The sequence below is a fragment of the Stomoxys calcitrans genome, chromosome 2 (genome assembly GCF_963082655.1).
Source record: "Stomoxys calcitrans chromosome 2, idStoCalc2.1, whole genome shotgun sequence".
Lineage (NCBI taxonomy): Eukaryota > Metazoa > Arthropoda > Insecta > Diptera > Muscidae > Stomoxys > Stomoxys calcitrans.
In genome coordinates, this window is record NC_081553.1 from 222,374,682 (window position 1) to 222,393,976 (window position 19,295).

Genomic DNA, 19,295 nt, shown 5'->3' on the forward strand with positions numbered 1-19,295 from the left:
CCATAAGACTCAATTTAAAAAGATAACAATAGGGTTTTATATAGAAAGGAATGTGACACTTACACTACACCGCTATAAAATTATATTTGATATAGGAAAAAAAAGACAGTAAAAAACTTTTATTTAAAAAAGATGTGGAAGTGAGGCTATAGGAACACTTGAGAGAATATCTTTAACGCTTTCTGTAGATGACAATAAGAAGCAAAAGGAAAATCTTTAGCAACAATAGACAATTGCCACCCTCAGTGGGGTTGTTTAGGAGTAGGAAGAAGCAAAAAACAAATAGAATGTTGTAAAAGCTTTCGTTAGAAGGCGGACGACACGTGTTGTTTCGTAAAAATAAATATATGAAAATTAATAAATTAAACAACAACAAATTGTTTTGTTCGTATATGGTTTAATTAATACAAACAACCATAGGGTGAAAACACCACATACAGTGGCAGTGGCAACAGCAAAAACTACAGGAAAGGCTACAGCGCGCTGAAAGATGACACATTTCACTTAATTAGACCAGTTCGTCGCATGGCGTAGAGCGCAGCGTTGCTTGCTTATTCGCCGGCTCTGTAGGCAATTAATTTTATTCGAAGATAATATTTCATGCCAGACAGCGCAGCAAAACAAAACAAAAAAAAAGAATTAAGAATAAAAATATAACAAAAAGCAAAAACAAAAAAAAACATAACACACACAGAGATTTATATGAATTTTATGTAGTCAATTTGTTATCTTTTGGCTACTTTCGAAATTAAGATAACAACAAAGATAACAACGGAAAATGCATGCAATCATTGCTAATTCCAAACAAAAAAGACAATTGTTTTATTATTTTTGTCTTTTTGAATTGCAAGGGGAATGTTGCCTTATCAAGCTATCGATGCAGAGATACAAATGAAGAAACATGACAATAAAAAAAAAACATCATTATCCATTTTTTCAGTTCGATGGATGGGGCTCAAAAAGGAAGAAATTGTTAAGACAGTTTAACATTGTCGGCCATCAAAACATGCAATTTTTTTTTTATTTGCCCCTCAATTCCAGAGGAAATGGAATTAATTTGCACGATTTATTCGAATTTATTCTCGAGTCATTGCAATTGTAATCTAGGCTAAACGAGATAATTCTTCAAGTCCTACAATAAACAGCCGAGGTGAGTAAAATAGCACTAGCAACCAAGACACTTCGAATAAAAATTTAAAAAATTATTGAAACCCTTACGGTCTTGGTCACAAAACTTAATGACGCCTTAAAATGGTTTGACAGTTCTATAAAGGAAATCTGTCAAATAAACTTATTTGAAGTCCACATTAAGTTATGTTAATAAGGCTGTTAGTCCTCCAGGCTGGTAGTCCTACAAAGGCTTAAAATGATAGTTTAGAGAAACACATTTCCCGGGAAGCTCTTCAAAACCATATAACTACCCATGTATCAATCAGCAACAATTTCTTTTTTATGTGCTTAGATGTAAAAAACATATCACATTAAGGTAGCATACCTCATTGCCTACTTCCAAAATGTTATCTTATCTCTTTAGTAATTTATCAAACAAACAAAATCTTATCGTTATTTCTGTCCATATTGTTAAAAACCCCTAAAAAGCTAACAGCAAACAGCATAGGAACATAAGTACGACAACAGCACTTATCCAAACACAATTGGACAAATACTAGGGTGTTGCTTTTTCCGGACATTTTTATGAGGCTATAAAGAAGGAGCAAACTGACAATCATTCAAAAAAAATAAAAAAAGACAGAAAATTATTTAAATAAGGAAAATTAAAAAAAAAAATACAAAGATACAAATAAACAAGTTAAAGTGTGATAACTTCGGCCGGGCCGAATCTTGGGAGCACACCACCATTAATTCTGGGCGCAATTCTCGTCCTATTTGACTGAAATTTGAACGTAGTGTTTTGATATCACTTCCTACAATTGTGCTAAGTATGATACAAATCGGTGCATAACCTGATATTACTGCCATATAAACCGATCTGGGATCTTGACTTGTTGCGCCTCTAGAGGACGCAATTCTTATCCGATTTGGCAGAAATTTTGTAGAGCGGCTTCTATCATGACCTTCAATATACCTGTTCAATATGATCTGAATCGATCAATAGCTTGATACAGCTTCCATATAAACCTATCTCCCGATTTTGCTTCTTGAGCCTCTACAAGGCGCAATTCTTATCCGAATGAACTGAGATATTACATAATGACTTTTACAATGTTCAGCATTCATTTATGGTCAGAATCGGGCTTTAACTTGATATAGCTCCAATGGCATAACAGTTCTTATCTAATATTTTTTGTTTGCCTAAAAAGAGAAACCGCGCGTAAAACTCGAACCATGCGGTCCATGGTGGAGGGTATATAAGATTCGGCCCGGCCGAACTTAGCACGCTCTTACCTGTTTTTCTAATTTTTTATACCCTACACCACCATTGTGGTACAGGATATTATAGATTTGTGCATTTGTTTGCAACGCTAAGAAGGAGAAAAGCTAGACCCATCGATAAACATACGGATCGGCTTAGAATCACTTCCTGATTCGATTCAGCTATGTCCGTCTGTCTGTCCATGTATTCTTGTACTCAACGTACAGGTCGCATTTGTTGTCCGATTTTCACAAAATTTTGCACAAGTCCCTTTTTTGGTCCAAGGACGAACGCTTTTGATTTTGAAAAAATCGGTTCAGATTTAGATATATCTCCCATATATATCTTTCATCCGATGTGGTCTTTTGAAATTGTAGAAGCCACAATTTTGGTTCTAGCCTTACAAAATTTGGCACAAAGTGTTTTTTTTAACATCCTAATATGTGTGAAAAATTTCATTGAAATCGGTCCAGATTTAGATATAGCTCCTCTATATATCTTTCATCCGATATGGTCTTTTGAGGCTGTAGAAGGCACAATTTTGGTCTAATCTTTACCAAATTTAGCATGATGTGTTTGGTATGACATCTTAATACTTGTGCAAAATTTCATCTAAATCCGTTCAGATTTAGATATAGCTCCCATATATATCTTTCATCCGATATGTCATTTTAAAGCTGTAGGAGCCACAATTTTGGTCCGATCTTTACCAAATTTAGCATGAGATGTGTCGTGTGACATCTTAATACGTGAGCACATATTTCATCTAAATCGGTTCAGATTTAGATATAGCTCCCATATGTAACTTTCATCCGATTTGACCTATTCAGGCTGTAGAAGGCACAACTTTGGTCCGATCTTTATCAAATTTGGCACGAAGTGCTTTTTGTGACGTCCCAATATGTGTGGAAAATTTCATCAGAATCCGATCAGATTTATATATAGCTCCCATATATATCTTTCATCCGATATGGCCTTTTGAGGCGGTAAAAGGCACAATTTTGGTCCAATCTTTACCAAATTTGACACGAAGTGCTTTTTTTGACGTCCTATTATGTGTGAAAAATTTCATCAGAATCGAATCAGATTTATATATAGCACCCATATATATCTTTCATCCGATATGGCCTTTTGAGGCTGAAGAAGGCACAATTTTGGTCTAATCTTTACCAAATTTGACACGAAGTGCTTTTTTTGACGTCCTATTATGTGTGAAAAATTTCATCAGAATCGAATCAGATTTATATATAGCACCCATATATTTATATCTTTCATCCGATATGGCCTTTTGAGGCTGTAGAAAGCACAATTTTGGTCCCATCCTTACAAAATTTTGCAGGGGATGTTTTATTTGACATCGCACTACATGAAGAAAATTTCATCAAAATCGAACCTGATTTAGGTAAAGTTCTAATAAAGGGTGATTTTTTTGAGGTTAGGATTTTCATGCATTAGTATTTGACAGATCACGTGGGATTTCAGACATGGTGTCAAAGAGAAAGATGCTCAGTATGCTTTGACATTTCATCATGAATAGACTTACTAACGAGCAACGCTTGCAAATCATTGAATTTTATTACCAAAATCAGTGTTCGGTTCGAAATGTGTTCATTCACCGTTCAGCGATGAGGCTCATTTCTGGTTGAATGGCTACGTAAATAAGCAAAATTGCCGCATTTGGAGTGAAGAGCAACCAGAAGCCGTTCAAGAACTGCCCATGCATCCCGAAAAATGCACTGTTTGGTGTGGTTTGTACGCTGGTGGAATCATTGGACCGTATTTTTTCAAAGATGCTGTTGGACGCAACGTTACGGTGAATGAACACATTTCGAACCGAACACTGATTTTGGTAATAAAATTCAATGATTTGCAAGCGTTGCTCGTTAGTAAGTCTATTCATGATGAAATGTCAAAGCATACTGAGCATCTTTCTCTTTGACACCATGTCTGAAATCCCACGTGATCTGTCAAATACTAATGCATGAAAATCCTAACCTCAAAAAAATCACCCTTTATATATCTCTTATGCGTTTCGACTTTTAAGGCTGTAGTAGCTACAATTTTGGTACGATCTCTACAAAATTTTTCATGAGATGTTTTTTAATTGACATCCCAATACGTGTGCAAAATTTAGATATATATCTTTTATGCATTTCGACTTTTAAGGCGGTAGAAGCCACAATTTTCGTACCATCGTAAGAAAATCGTACAAGGTTCTATTCGAGATTTCAATAGGAATGCAAAACTAAAGTCGGACTAGATTTGGATATAAGTGCTAAATATTGAAAGTATTACGTAGATTCGGTGGTGTAGGGTATATAGTCTGCTCCGCCCGACTTTTGCCTTTCCTTGCTGGTTTTTTTGCTATTTTTCTGCTCACATTTGTTATATTGGCTGGGGCGAGAATTTTGCTACAGCTTTTGATCTTTAGAAAAGCAAAAAAAGAAGAAAAAGAAAAAAAGCCGACAAATAAATGTTTAAAAATTTTATGTATTACAAAGATCATTTACGGTGAGTTGTATGAAATTCTGGTTTTTAATGACCTTTTTTTCAGTCTTATAAAATGTTTTATTTAATTTTCAAGATACTGCAGCGGCTTTAGGTTCCTTTGGCATTAATTAAAACGAATTAACAGTCAATCGGAAAAAAAAAAATAAAAAGAAAAAACAAACGCGTTTAATACAGAATTTTTGCAATGAATTAAGATATAATGCACTTGGCCTAATAGCTGTTGCGAGGAAATGATTAGCTATGGATTTGGTAGCAGTTAAGGCTATTAAAAATGGTATAGAGAAATTGATCTATTATGGGTCAGAAATGTACACTGCCCTAAAGACTGTAAGTAGTAAAACAAATGAAACCAACTATCAATTATGTGACGATTACATGGCATTACAGATGATCTAACCCTGTGACGGTTATCCCTTTACTTAACCTACCGATTCCTAATAACCTACCCACCTACCCATCTACCCGCCTACAGCTTAATTGCCACTCTAATGAACGGGTTAACACAAACGTTTTCACTGTAGGATGATTTTTGAAATTAAAAGCGATCTTGCAAAGATTTTCATTAAGTCATTTATTAAGAGAAACTTAATGACAAGTAGAATTTGTAAAAACACCTATACACATTACACCACTACTCTAACATACATACATACATGGAAGTTGTTAACATTTGTCTGGGAACACTACCAGCAGTTTGTAAAGTTTCTCAACAAGAACAACAATGTGCAAATTACATTTTGTCCATAATAATAACGGTGTGAAAAAATTCCATATTTAAAATTTGGGATTCTATTGAAAAGTGACGTTTCATAAGTATAGTGACCGGTGGTTTTGACAGGGAATTACTAATAAGTGCGCTAATTAGCAAACATGTGTTTATTTTGTGAGAAACGTTTGTGTGGAGCTATTTTTTCTTTTCTGTCTGCCAAATGAAAACCGGATTTATTTAATTCAAGCATTTTATTGAAATTGTCTTGGGTGTCATGTTTATTATTTTTATGACTTGTTTTGTTTTATCTGCTTTTGCTTTGGTTATTTATCATTCTAATCTGTCTATATACATATATGCATGTGTATGCATACACCTACCTTTAAGTGCTCATGTTAAAAAAAAAAGTTATTTATTTATGGCTTTTATTACATTTGAAGAATTGACTCCTCTAAGGTGAATGATCGTAGAAAGTAAGCTAAGCGGTTGAGAAAGTATGCAGAGACCAACACATATTTTAAATCAAAACTGATGATAGAAAACAAATTTACAATTTTAAAAATGTAAAAAAAAAAAAATATTTAAAAAATTTTATCAAACCTTATGATTAGAGAAAACTTCATAGAAATTTTACATTAAAAAAAGTCCATAAAAATTGCGTTTGGGAAAACTTTACTAAAAAAATTTTTTTAAAGAAAAACGATTTTGACTAAAGAAAAATTAAATTAGATTTATTCTAAACAAAAATTTTATTAACGTTTTTATAATGACAAATTTTCATATTTATAATATTCTACAAAGACAACATTTTGCTGAGGCCAGGGCCGCCTTAAAATTATCTTTCTTAAGCACCAAATTGTAATGAAACTCTTAGTTTACACAAAATTTTAATGAAATTTTTTCTAAAAAACATTTTAATGATATTTTTCTAGAGACAAAAATTTCAACACGGGCCGGACCCCCGCATAGAAATTATTTTTATAAGACAAAATTTTTGCTACAGACAAAATTTTTATAAAAAAAGATTGTTTAAGGACTAACTTTCAGCGAAAAACTCTCTAAAGACAACCTAACCTCGAGATAATTTTTTAAACCAAAATTTAAATTTTGCTTTAACCTTTTTAAAGTCTTTTTATTATGCCTTTCTGTTCAATAGATATTTTCAATGGATATTTTTAAGGACAAAATTTTAAGCTATTACGCCTGATGCTCGATTCCGTTGTCCGATTTTGATGAAATTTTAACTCTATATATAAAAGAGACGCGTAATTGACTGATCAACATCCAGCCCAAACGGCTAAGGATAGAGTCATGAAATTTGGCATGAATATGGGTCTTGGGTCATAGGCGCGCGATAACACGGGGTTTTGTGATATTCCTACGTTTAGGTACTAAAAAATACGAAATGGTGACTTTTTACCCAGCGCTAACGGACGGGGCTAGGATTATGATTTTGAATTCAAATTAAAGAGCGTTGCGAAAATATTAAATTTGGTGGCAAAAATTTCCTAAAATAGTTCCGGAAGTGGGAAAAATGGTACGTTTAGTACCGCAATTGGTACTTTTTGGTACCTTGTTTGTTAACTGAGCTAGAGCTTTGAATTTTGGAATTTAGGTACAGTATGTCAATCTAAATTGGAATGTTTTTAACCATTAAGAAACAAAAAAGTACCAAAAAAGGTACGAAATAGGTAAGCTTTGAAATTTGGCTTAAATGATTGTTGTTGCGAAAAAAAAATGCTAAAAATGATCGATGTCTTAACATATATTCAATAAGTTCTACCAAATATGAAATGTTGTAATCGTACCAGGAGTGGAATAAAAGGTACTTAAGTGCTGTAATTGGTACTATTTAGTACTTTCTTTCTAGATTGAGCTACAGATCTGAAATTTGGGATGCAGTCACATCTTGGCAGTATGTACCCGACGACTAGAAAATTTTTTTGATATTCGCTTTATTTACAGACTAAGCTACATCTTTGAAATTAGGAATACAGGTACATCTTGGCTGTATGCAAAGGATGACTAGAAGTTTTTTTAGGTACTTAAACGTACAAAATTGTACTTTATTTTCGGATTGAGCTTAAGATTTCAAAATTGCGATACAGTTAAAGCTTGACAGTATTTATAGACCGACTAGAGTTTTTTTTTAATTCGTACATTTAGGCACCAATACATTCAAAATGTTCTTTCTTTACGGGTAAGGTTAAAGCTATTAAAATTGGGAGCAGCGAAGCACCGCGGTATATGCTGCAATATATTTAAAATTCAGAGAATTTTTATTGTAGCAATTTTAAATAGAACCTGCTGTCAAAAGAAATAGGATTATTGCCAAAAGTTTATTTTTTATAGAAACCATCAAACACAACAAGACATTAAAATAGATTCCAGAAATCTCATTTCTAAGAATTTTGAGAAATTTTTTTGTTTGATTTTTGGGATATACAAAATTTACGTTTTTTGACAAGCCAATTTTCCCCCAAAAGAATTTCGGGAAAAATTGTGGTCTGGGACCCCACCAAAAATAAAGTTCTGACTACATCCCACCATGTCAAGTTCTTTGCCCGATATCTCTTTATAGGCAAACAAAGGATAGTGGATAAGTACCGCCATGCTATTTGAGCTATATCAGGTTAGACATCCATTTGCGCCATATTTGGTTTGAATGGTGGAGATCTAAGCAGTAGTCATTGTGGAAAGTTTTAAACAAATCCAATAAGAATTTCGCCCTATAGAGCCAAAAATGCAAATTTATTCATGAATATTCCATTAACCCATTAACGCCTGAACCTGCAGTCCCTTGACCGATATCAACAAAAAAAAAAAGGTAAAAAAAAAATTAAAAGAAATTCTTAAAAAAATTTCTTTTTATTAAAAAAGCAACTATGCCTCTCTTACAAAAAAAAAACATTTTCCTAATATTTTACGTCCATTTAGCGAAAGAAGATGCATTCCGATTCAAGTTTAAGCAAAGTGATAAGGGGCCTCCTTTTTATAGCCGAGTCCGAACGGCGTGCCGCAGTGCGACACCTCTTTAGAGAGATGTTTTACATTGCATAGTACCTCACAAATGTTGCCAGCATTAGGAGGGGAAAACCACCGTTGAAAATTTTTTCTGATGGTCTCGTTAGGATTCCAATCCAGGCGTTCAGCGTCAAATGCGGACATGCTAACCTCTGCGCTATGGTGGCCTCCACTAAGTTAGATTAGGTTTAAGTGGCAGTTTGCCATCAGTCTCACTTAGACGTTTTCGTCCATTGTGATACCACAGGAACAGAAGATTGAAGATGCCTTCTAGTTTCTATCGTTGGACCAAGCAGATCCCTTTAAAAAGCCCAATACCTTGCAAATGTTCACATCCACTAAATCAGACAGGTTCTCAAAGAATTGAGAACCTAAAATGAAACTCCTTCTGAATGCTAGTGCGGGACACACACACACAGAGACTAGTCTCGTGGAGTTTCATAAAGACTTTGTTATTCGTATATAACAGTATAACACTTTGCGTAGGGTTGTTGAACGAAGTAAAATGACTTTAACTTAGCTACTCTATCGTCAATCCCTTGTTATTTTCAACTCAAGTTTCATTTTATTATAAACACTTAAACCCAGCATTGTTATTTTTCCTCTTCTTAAAAAAAAAAAATGTTTCTGGTTGTCAAGTGTTATTTCATCCACCTATATTTTTCTTTTTAGCTTTTATGACATGCTGACTTTGTGGTGTCTGGCATTAGCTTCTCATGTTATTTTTTATAAACAAACTAAACCATGAATAAAAGTCAACAAATTGTGTTTAGCTGGTATTTTATTCTAGGGTTTGTTTACAATTTTTATTCATTTGTTTTTATTATTTTATTTTAATATCTTATATGGGCGTTCAAGCTAAGGGGCTCAAGTGGTCTTTTGAAAAATTGCAATTTTTTTATTTTTGTTGGAAACTTAAGAACACATAGTTAAATATTTGCCAAAAGGTTATGAAAGAAGCAAAAAATATATATGAAATGTTAGGTAGTTTTTAGTTTAGTTTTTTCGGCAGCTGCCTTTTTCTAGTAACATACAAGAATATATAAATAGAAAACTCTTTCAATGGCTTAATTGATGTATTCTACTCAGAAATATGGAATACAGTGTTATAAGTGTTTCAATTGAGATTATTTGGCTATGATTGGCCGCAAATACTAAACAATTTCCATAGTAAGGCAACCACTGTGAATGATGAGAAGACATATTTACATTAATTGCCTCCTAAACATTTAATTAGTTTAAAATAATTAATTAAATAATTGCCCCCTAACCATTAAATAACTTCAAAATAATAGCCAATATCTTTAAAACCGTTTTTTTTTTTTCAAATTCCTTACCTTCCATTTACTATAAATAATAAATTATATTTTTCAAACTTTTCAAGAATCCTTTGGTCAAAAGTTTAAAACAAACTTTTCGACTCTCTAACAACACTGATAGCCTTACGGTTTTAAATCTTTAAAATCAATTTAATTCCTTTTTCTTTTTTGTATTTTCCTTTCATATCACCTGGCTTGGATTCTTTCTTTCTTTCGCAAAAAAGTTTCCCTTGTAGTTTGGTGTTTTGTCTTCGGCTTTTCTATTTGACTTTTCTCTACTGCAACAATTAAAGTGTGAATTGCTTTGCTAATACTTTTGCCTTATGAAATATTCAGCATAACCTTAGACCTTCACACTAACCTTTGCAGTTATTCTAAGTGCTGAGTATAAGGCATACTTAACTTATTTGTTTATGTGTTTTTGCATGTATGTGTGTGCGTGTGTTTGTGTTAATTGTAGCTGAGTTACCTCCCCCCAAGGAGGTAGGCTGATTGGCAATTACAATTGTCCTATTGACATTTGGGGTTGTATGATTTGTTTTAGTTTCCTTTTTCTTCCATCAGCATTACAAATAAAAAGTGCAAATAATTATGAAATATCGAACAGGTGTCCTCAATAATTGTAGTCTCATTTCTAAAACTGGTGCAAAAAAAACATACAAAGGACAATAATTGCAAGGACAGTGAAAGCGACAAACGACAAATGTTGTAATTGTAGGCAATAATTACAAATAAGAGTCTACAAATGTCATTGACGTAAGAATAATTATTATTAAACAAAATGTTAGGAATAAAAATGGATTAAACTTTGCCTAAGCGTGTTAAATAACCATTGCTTAAATTAAGCCTACTGAACATATCTCATATAAAACACTGCTAACTATTGTGAATGATTATTGTTTGATAGTCAACATCATTTGCGATAACTGCATAGAATATATCGTCCCTATTATGTTGATTCTCCTTTAAGAAAGATTGCATAAAGTACGGAAACATTGTTTAAGCGTGTTAAATAACCATTGCTTAAGTTATGCCTACTGAACATATATCATATAAAACACTGCTAACTATTGTGAATGATCATTGTTTGATAGTCAACATCAGCTGGAATAACTGCAAAGCATATATCGTCCCTGTTATCTTGATTCTCCTTCAAGAAACATTGAATAAAGTACGCAAAAAGTTTTTGGTAGATGACGCCCTTGATGGGGAGCAAATTTTTTGAGTTGGCAGAAGAATTTATTTTATAACCTTAAAACCATATGCGGTTCATAAGAATCTGGTTGCAATCGTTTTCAAAAACATATTGCTTTAGTTATGCCTACAGAACATAGCTCGAATAAAACATTGATGACTATTGTGAATGATTATTGTCATAGTAATTAACAGCTGAAATAATTGGATAACACTTTTCATCTCTCTTTTCATGTATTTTTTTGCTTTCTTTATTAGTGTAGTCTCGATTCTAATTCAAGAAACATTGAAAAAAATACAAGTTCCAAAAGGGACACGATCTTACACCAAAACAAAAACAAATAAAAGCACGTAAAGTTCGGCCGGGCCGTATCTTATACACCCTCCACCATAGATCGCATTTGCCATCTTTGAATGACTTTATCATATATATAGGCGCTTCATCTAAAGATACGGATGGACCGAACTTATCATGGAAAAAAATACCACGTTTAAAATTTCAGCCAAATAGTTGCGCTCCATAGAGACTTTATTAGATTATGCGACACGGCTGTTCGAAGTCATAGCAAAACTTTTCGTCATCCAAATCATGTGGTAATTGCGCCTTCTATAAACTCAAGAAATCAAATTTGAAGATCAGAATATATGGCAGATATACGAGGTTGTGAACCGATTTGACCAATATTTGACACAACTGTTGGAATTCAAAACAAAACAACTTATGCAAAATCAAATCGGATAAGAATTGCGCGCTCTCGATGCTCAAGAAATAACGATTTGAGATCGGTTCATGTGGTAGCTATAGATGAAGCAAAACACCTCACTCTGGATTTCAAACAAATCGAATAAGAATTGGCTTTAGAAATCAAAATCTGAGATCGGCTTATATGACAGCTATATAAGGTTATGAACTGATGTGGAACTTTTGTGGCTCAGTTATTGAAAGTAGACGCAAAATACATCATGCAAAATTTTAGCCAAATTGAATAAGAATTGCGCCAAGGCACAAGAACTCAAGTTCCGAGATCGGTTTAAATGGAAGCTTTGTCAAAACATGGACTGATATGGCCCATTTTCAATCTCAACCTACACTAATAGTTCATTGCCAGATAGCCAACATCAGCTGGAATAATTGCGTAGCATATGTTATCCCTTTTACTTTGTGAGTGTTATCTGCATCTTATTTAAGATATATTAACTGTGTTTTATTTTAGTACAACGAAGTTGTGGAAAAAAAACAGTGCAAGCTTATTGTAGAACATCTGCCGTCAGGATTGGTATGATATGTTATAGACAAATAAGTGTGCCCACTTGCAGAAATACCTATTGTGAATGGCACAATAAATTAAAATCAATTATTTGTAAAATTGCGTGCACAAATCTTTATTTGACTTCTATACCCGCACATGTTTTGCAAATTTTTTTTATATATATTTTACAAATATTTTTTATATATTTTACAACATTATTTTTCCCTCGTATTCTTTTGACACGAACTATTTTTGGGTTTTATTTTTACCCTTCTTTGCTTGTCTATCCAGGAGCCGGAAAAATTTGCATGTTGCATCAGTCACGACTTCCAAAAACCATGCCAAGTATGACCCAAATCGGTCACTATCCTGATATAACTCCCATATAAACCGATCTCCCGATTTGACATTTTCAGCTCCTGGAAACCGCAGTTGTCAACCGAATTGCATGTCGAGTTCTGTCACGTATTCCAACAACCGTGCCAAGTTCAATCGAAATCGGTCTATATCCTGATATAGCTGCCATATAAACCTATCTTCCGATTTGAACTCATGTACCCTGGTAGCTACTAGGATTTCGATTCGACTGCGTTCTGTCACAAGATCAAACAACCGTGTCAAGTACGATCCATATCGGTCTATATCCAGATATAGTTCCGATAAAAACCGATATCCCGCTTTAAGATCATGAGCCTCTGATAGCCGTTATTGTCACCAGATTTTGATGAAATTTTGCGTTTAGTGTTCTATTATGAACTCCAACATCCGTGGTAAGTATGATCCAAATCGATCTATAATCTGATATAGCTGCCATATAAACCGATCGCCCGATTTGATATATTTAAACCCTGGTAGCCGTAACTGTCCCCCGATTTTGCTGAAATTTTGCATTTACTGTTCGGTCACGGCTTTCAACAACCATGTCAAGTATAACGCAAATCGGTCTATATCCTGGTATAACTCCCATATAAACCGATCTCCCGATTTGACATCTTGAGCCCCTTGAAGCCGCATTTGTCGTCGAATTCGGCTAAAATTGTGCACGTAGACTTCTGTTGGAACCTTCAATAGATGTGTTAACTACGAACCAAATCGGTCAATAACCTGATATAGCTGCCATATAATCCGATCTCCCGATTTGAGATCTTGAGCCTTTGTAGCCACATTTGTCGTCCGATTTGTACATGCTGTTCTGTTAGGACCTGCAACAAATGTGCCAACAACGATCGATATCGATCTATAACCTGATATAGCTGATATATAAACCGATGTCTCGACTTGAGATCTTGAGCCTGTGGTAGCCGCATTTGTCCGATTTGAGGTTTGAACCTCTGGTAGCCGCAACTGTTATCCGATTTGGCTGAAACTTTTCACGTGGTATTCTGTAAGGACTTCCAAAAACCGTGCCAAATATGACCCAAATCGCTGTATATCCCGATATAACTCCAATATAAACCGATCTCCCGGTTTGAATCTTGAGCCCCTTGAAGCCGCATTTTCCGTCCGATATGGCTAAAATTTTGCACGTAGAGTTCTGCTAGGACCTCCAATAGATGTGCGAACAACAATCCAAATCGATATATATCCTGATATAGGTCCCAGCCGCAATTGTCATCCGATTCGGCTGAAAATTTGTTCTGTTAGCACTTCCAACATCCCTGGTAATGGAATGGTCCAAATTGGTCCCCAAAAAGTTTAAATTTTTGGCTGATTTGGCAGAAATTATGTACGTAAAGTATACACGACTCTGCCTGGCGAAATTTGGCACATTTTTACTTGTTTTCAGTTATAAAAATTCGCTATTTTAACAAGTGATTCTTCCCCATTCATACTTAGGAAAAATTACGCTTGTTAAGATATTCTTACCCAGCCTGATTTCGAAACTTTGGTGCGAATTTTAGCACATCCTTTGCAACTTGAAGCATTTTGAAAGAGTACCTATCATGATTTGCAACAACAATAAAAAAAATTGCCAGTTCATCGAAAAAAATTGCTAGAGAACTGAATATAGCAAAGCCTTAAAGACAATAATAATACTCGTAGAAGTCTGAAAAAAAAATACAGTCAACAAAATAAAGGAAAACATATTTGCAGGTTCACTCGATGCCTATTCATTACACAGGAATATGATTTTACCGAAGTTGACATATCTGTAGAGGTATTTAAGGGTATAAACATTGACTACTACAATTTATGTACCAGAACTATGTTCATGGTATTCAGTTTACTCTATGGCCCTCTTTGGGCATTGAATCTTATGATAAGGTTCCTACACCTATAGGTTATCCATTGGCATTAATTGGGGTTACTGGAACTATAAAAAGAGTTGGAAGAAGAAAATGAGAAGACAGAAACTTCAAAGGTAAGCTTACTTAAAGAGAGACATCTCGGAAAGAGACCACCGTAACGCAGTTGTAAACATGTCCGCCTATAACGCTAAAGCCTGGGGTTGAATTCTGGGGAGAACATCAGTACAAAATTTCTCCTGGGGTTATCCCTTCCTATTGCTGCCGAGATTTGTGAGGTACCATCCCACGTAAAAACTTCTCTCCAAAGAGATGTTCCTCTAAGACATGCCGTTCGGAATCGGCTATAAAAAGGAGGCTCCTTATTATTGAGCTTAAACTTGAATCGGACAGCACTTAGTGGTAAGAGAGAAATTTGCCCCTATTCCGCAATGAAATGTTCTTGGTGAAATTTACATAGCATTTTGCGTTTACATCTCCAAAAGAGGTCCAAAACAACGAAGTGCTTAGTTTAGCAATGGTATCATGGATTGTGACCTAGGCTACTTAAGTAGATGATTAAGTACTCATTTCTCAAAGAAGTATCACTAAGTGGAAAAATTAGGTCGAATAACATTCTTTGATTTGGGAAGAGTTTCTCTGGTTCCTAAGGGGATATACAAAGAAAGGTATTTTATATTCATAAAATTAATGGCATTGCTTAAATTCCTAAAATATGATTTTATCGCCAATTGTAAAACATTCGTCATTTGTATTTAATGGATTTTAATACAGATGTTGGTTTAAAGACTCCCCAAATCCTCACTGATGAGACGTAGCCCATACAATAATTTGCCGCTAAATATGGAATTGATAATCAAAATCTAGGCAATTAAAATGATTCCAAAAATATTTCTGCACCAATTTAATAAAGATTTTTATTTTTGTCTACCCATAAAAAAAAATATCCATCTCTGGACTTTGATTTATAATGCCATTTGATTTTTTTTTTATTTTCGGTGTATGAATATGGTAAAATCAATCAAGCATAGAATTTTCCATCTTTCTTTGAGTGTGTGTGTCTGGGAGGTGTAGTGTGATGATGGCTTCATGGCATGACAATGAACGGACCTCCACACCCTATACATGTTTCTCTCACCCTCTCTCCGTATGCTTTCTTACAATGTCAACTGCACGACAAATGCAATATTTCTATGAATATTTTTTTACGCATGAAACAGCATTTGAAAAAAAAAGAAAATTTACAGTCGATTACTGTTTAGAAGAAAAGTATGAAACGTACTGGACTTTTTTACACAGAAGGAAAGTAAATTAAACATGTGCTTAGGGGAAACAACTTTGACGAAATTTTTTATGAAAATCGCATTTGGGAGGACATTTTTCAAAAATAAAATTTTGAAAAAAAAACATTAAATTAAATTTTGAAGAGTTTTCTATCGAATTTTGAAATAATTAAATAAAAAATATGTGTACAATCTTTTTTTTTAATAAAATTTATCAAAGCTCCATATTTTCTTTCAAAATTTTATTTAAAAAAACTAGATTTTGAATAAAAATTTGGTCAAAATAGGATTTTTTTTAAAAAAAAGCTGTTAAAATTTGATTTTGTTAAATAATTTTTTTTAGAAAATTTTGTCAACATTGAATTTTTAAAGAAAATTTAATTTTTGATGAAAATTTTTGGGAATATTTAAAATTTTCAGATAATTTTTTAAACTATTTTCTGAAAAAAAATTAAAACAAAATTTTTTTTCTAAAAATAAAATTTTTGACAAATTTTTTTCTAAAAATAAACTTTTTAGCAAAACTTTAAAAAAACAAAAATTTCATTAATTTTTCTTTGAAAATTAAATTTCAACGAAATTTGCTTTAAAAATCAAATTTTTGCAAAACTTTTATTATAATTTGAATTTTTATATAATTTTTTTGTAAATTTCCGAATTTTAATTTTTTTAAAATACAGTTTGTTAAAAAAAATTCAATTAAGGAAAAAAAATCGGCTAAGAAACAAATAGGTTGTTGAAAAATATATTATTAAAAAAAATAATTAAAAAAAAATTCATTTAAATCAAAATTTTCATTAAATTTTATATTTTTTAAAGGAAATGTTTAACCAAATTTACAAAAAAATCAGTCATCAAAATAAATATGTCGCCACTATTTTATTTAAAACAAATTATCAAACATTGATTTTGATAAAAATGTTGTCGTATTTGCATTTTTAGTAAAAAGTTTTCTAAAATTTGACTACGCAAATAAAATTTTTTAAGAAAAATTTTCATAAAATTTTTTCCAAAATAAATTTTTTGAAGAAAATTTTGGCGAAATTAGATTTTTTATGATAGTTTTGTAAAAGATGTATACGTGAAGATAAATTCGTAAAAATCGATTTTACGATTTTTTTCGTAAAAATCGATTTTTCTTTATTTAACAAAAAAAAAAAAAAAAATAACAAAATTTAACAAAAAAAATCAAAACTAAGTTTTAGAAAAATTTTATTCTGAACATCAATTTTTTCCAAAAATAAACTTTTTGACTGTGAAAGATTAAAACCTAAAGTCAATGAGATAATTGGGCCCTATCAATGCGGCTTTAGACCTGTTAAATCCACCCTAGACCAGATATTCATACTGCGTCAAATCCTGTAAAAGATCCGAGAAGAACAAATCAACACCTACCATCTCTTTGTTGAATACAAAGCCGCCTTCGATGCTCCTTTACGTTCAAAGGTATTTCAACTGCAGCCTTTGAAAGAATCGAAAGAGAGTCAGTGAAAATGGGTCTGGCAGTAAATGGAGATAAGACGAAATGGATGGTTTCAACTCCCAAAAAGCCTTGCACAACCGAGCAGATAAAGAAAATGGAGAAAGTTGGGAAACACAATCTTGAGACAGCCAGTAACCTTATATACCTCGGCACCGCCGTAACCGAAACGAATGACACCAGTTTTGGGATTAAGCGAAGAATAATACTGTCAAACAGATGCTACTTTGGACTAAGTAAGCAGTTTAGAAACAAGGCCACCTCTCGATAGACGAAGATTACACTAGACAATACACTGACACTACCCGTGCTGTTATATGGTTCTGAAGCATGGGTACTTGTGAAAGAAGATGAGGCAGTGCTTGGAGTATTCGAGAGAAAGACTCTTCGTAAAATATATGGACCAGTTTGCGTTAACGGAGAATATAGGCGTTGTATGAACCACGAGCTGTATGACGACGATAGCATAGTTACACGCATCAAAATATAATCCTGGCGAGACCATCAAAAAAAAATTTTCACCGGTGGTTTTCCTCTCGTAATGCTGGCGACATTTGTGAGGTACTATGCCATGTAAAACTTCTCTATAAAGAGGTGTCGCACTGCGGCACGCCGTTCGGACTCGGCTATAAATTGAGCTTAAACTTGAATCGAGCTTAAACTTGAATCGGACTGCACTCATTGATATGTGAGAAGTTTGCCCCTGTTCCTTAGTGGAATGTTCATGGGCAAAATTTGCAATATACAACGGTTGCATTGGCTAGGTCATGTTGTCAGAATGTATGAAGAAGCTCCAGCAAAGAAGTCTTTTGAAGGCAAACACGGTGGTATACGCAAACCGGGAAGACCAAAAGCCCGATGGAAAGATCAAGTTGTGGGAAACACCTCGAAACTTGGTGTCAGAGATTTTAGAATGAGCGCAGAAGATCGAGGCGCTTGGAACGCTATTCTACGTTCGGCTAGTGGACCAAATATTCTGTCATAGCCAATTAAAGTAAGTAAGTAAACTTTTTGACAAAATTTTTAAAATCTATTTTTGACAAAACTTTTTAAGTATACTAGTTTCTATGTCGATTAAAAATCAAAATTTGAATTTAAAAATTTTTTTAAATTTTTATTTTATATTAATTTCAAATATTGACAATATTTTTTTTTTAATTTTTTTTTTTAAATTTAGTTTTTAAAAAAATTAAAAAAAAATTAATTTTTATATTAATTAAATAAAATTAAAAAAAAAAAATATTTAAAAAAATTAAGTTTTGAAAAAAACAAAATATTAAGTAAAAAATTTGTATGAAAATATTTTTGAAAACAAAATTTTTAAGAAATTTTTTGTTTTATGAATTTTTATTTTTTATGATTATTTTGTAAACTGTTTCTCATGCAGATAATTTTCTTAAAAGTCAATTTTTGACAAAGAAAATTAAGAACCCAATTTTTTCTAAAAACCAAATTTTCGACAAAATTTTCTTCAAACCTCAAATTTTGTTTGCAAAACAAATTTTGAAAAAATTGTCGTAAAACCTTATCATGACAACAAATTTTAAAAATATAATTTTGGCGAAATTTTCTTTAAAGGATTTCATCAAAGCAAAATTTTTATTAAAAAATATTTTTTATAAAAAATAAAATATTGAAAAATTTTTTATTCATAAAATTTTTTCAGAATTTTTATAGAAAAATCGAAAAATTTTTCATGTTGGTCATTAAAAATCCAAATTTCACTTGACAAAATTGTCATTAAAAATCAAGTTTGATAATATTTTTTTCAAATTTAAATTTTTTTTAAATTGTGTGATAATATTCTGCTATTCACATCCTAGGCAAACACTTGCAATTTCACTCAGCTCCTTGTGGAATCCTTGCAGCACCTACCCTTATGTAGTCATACTTCTCAAGTCCTAC

General features: G+C 32.8%; 1 protein-coding gene across 6 annotated transcripts in view; it reads right to left on the reverse strand.

The window, feature by feature from the left end:
- The window catches only part of LOC106090612 (5'-AMP-activated protein kinase subunit gamma-1), a 295,359-nt gene that overhangs the window by 187,904 nt on the left and 88,160 nt on the right, over nt 1-19,295 (reverse strand). The window lies entirely within an intron of this gene.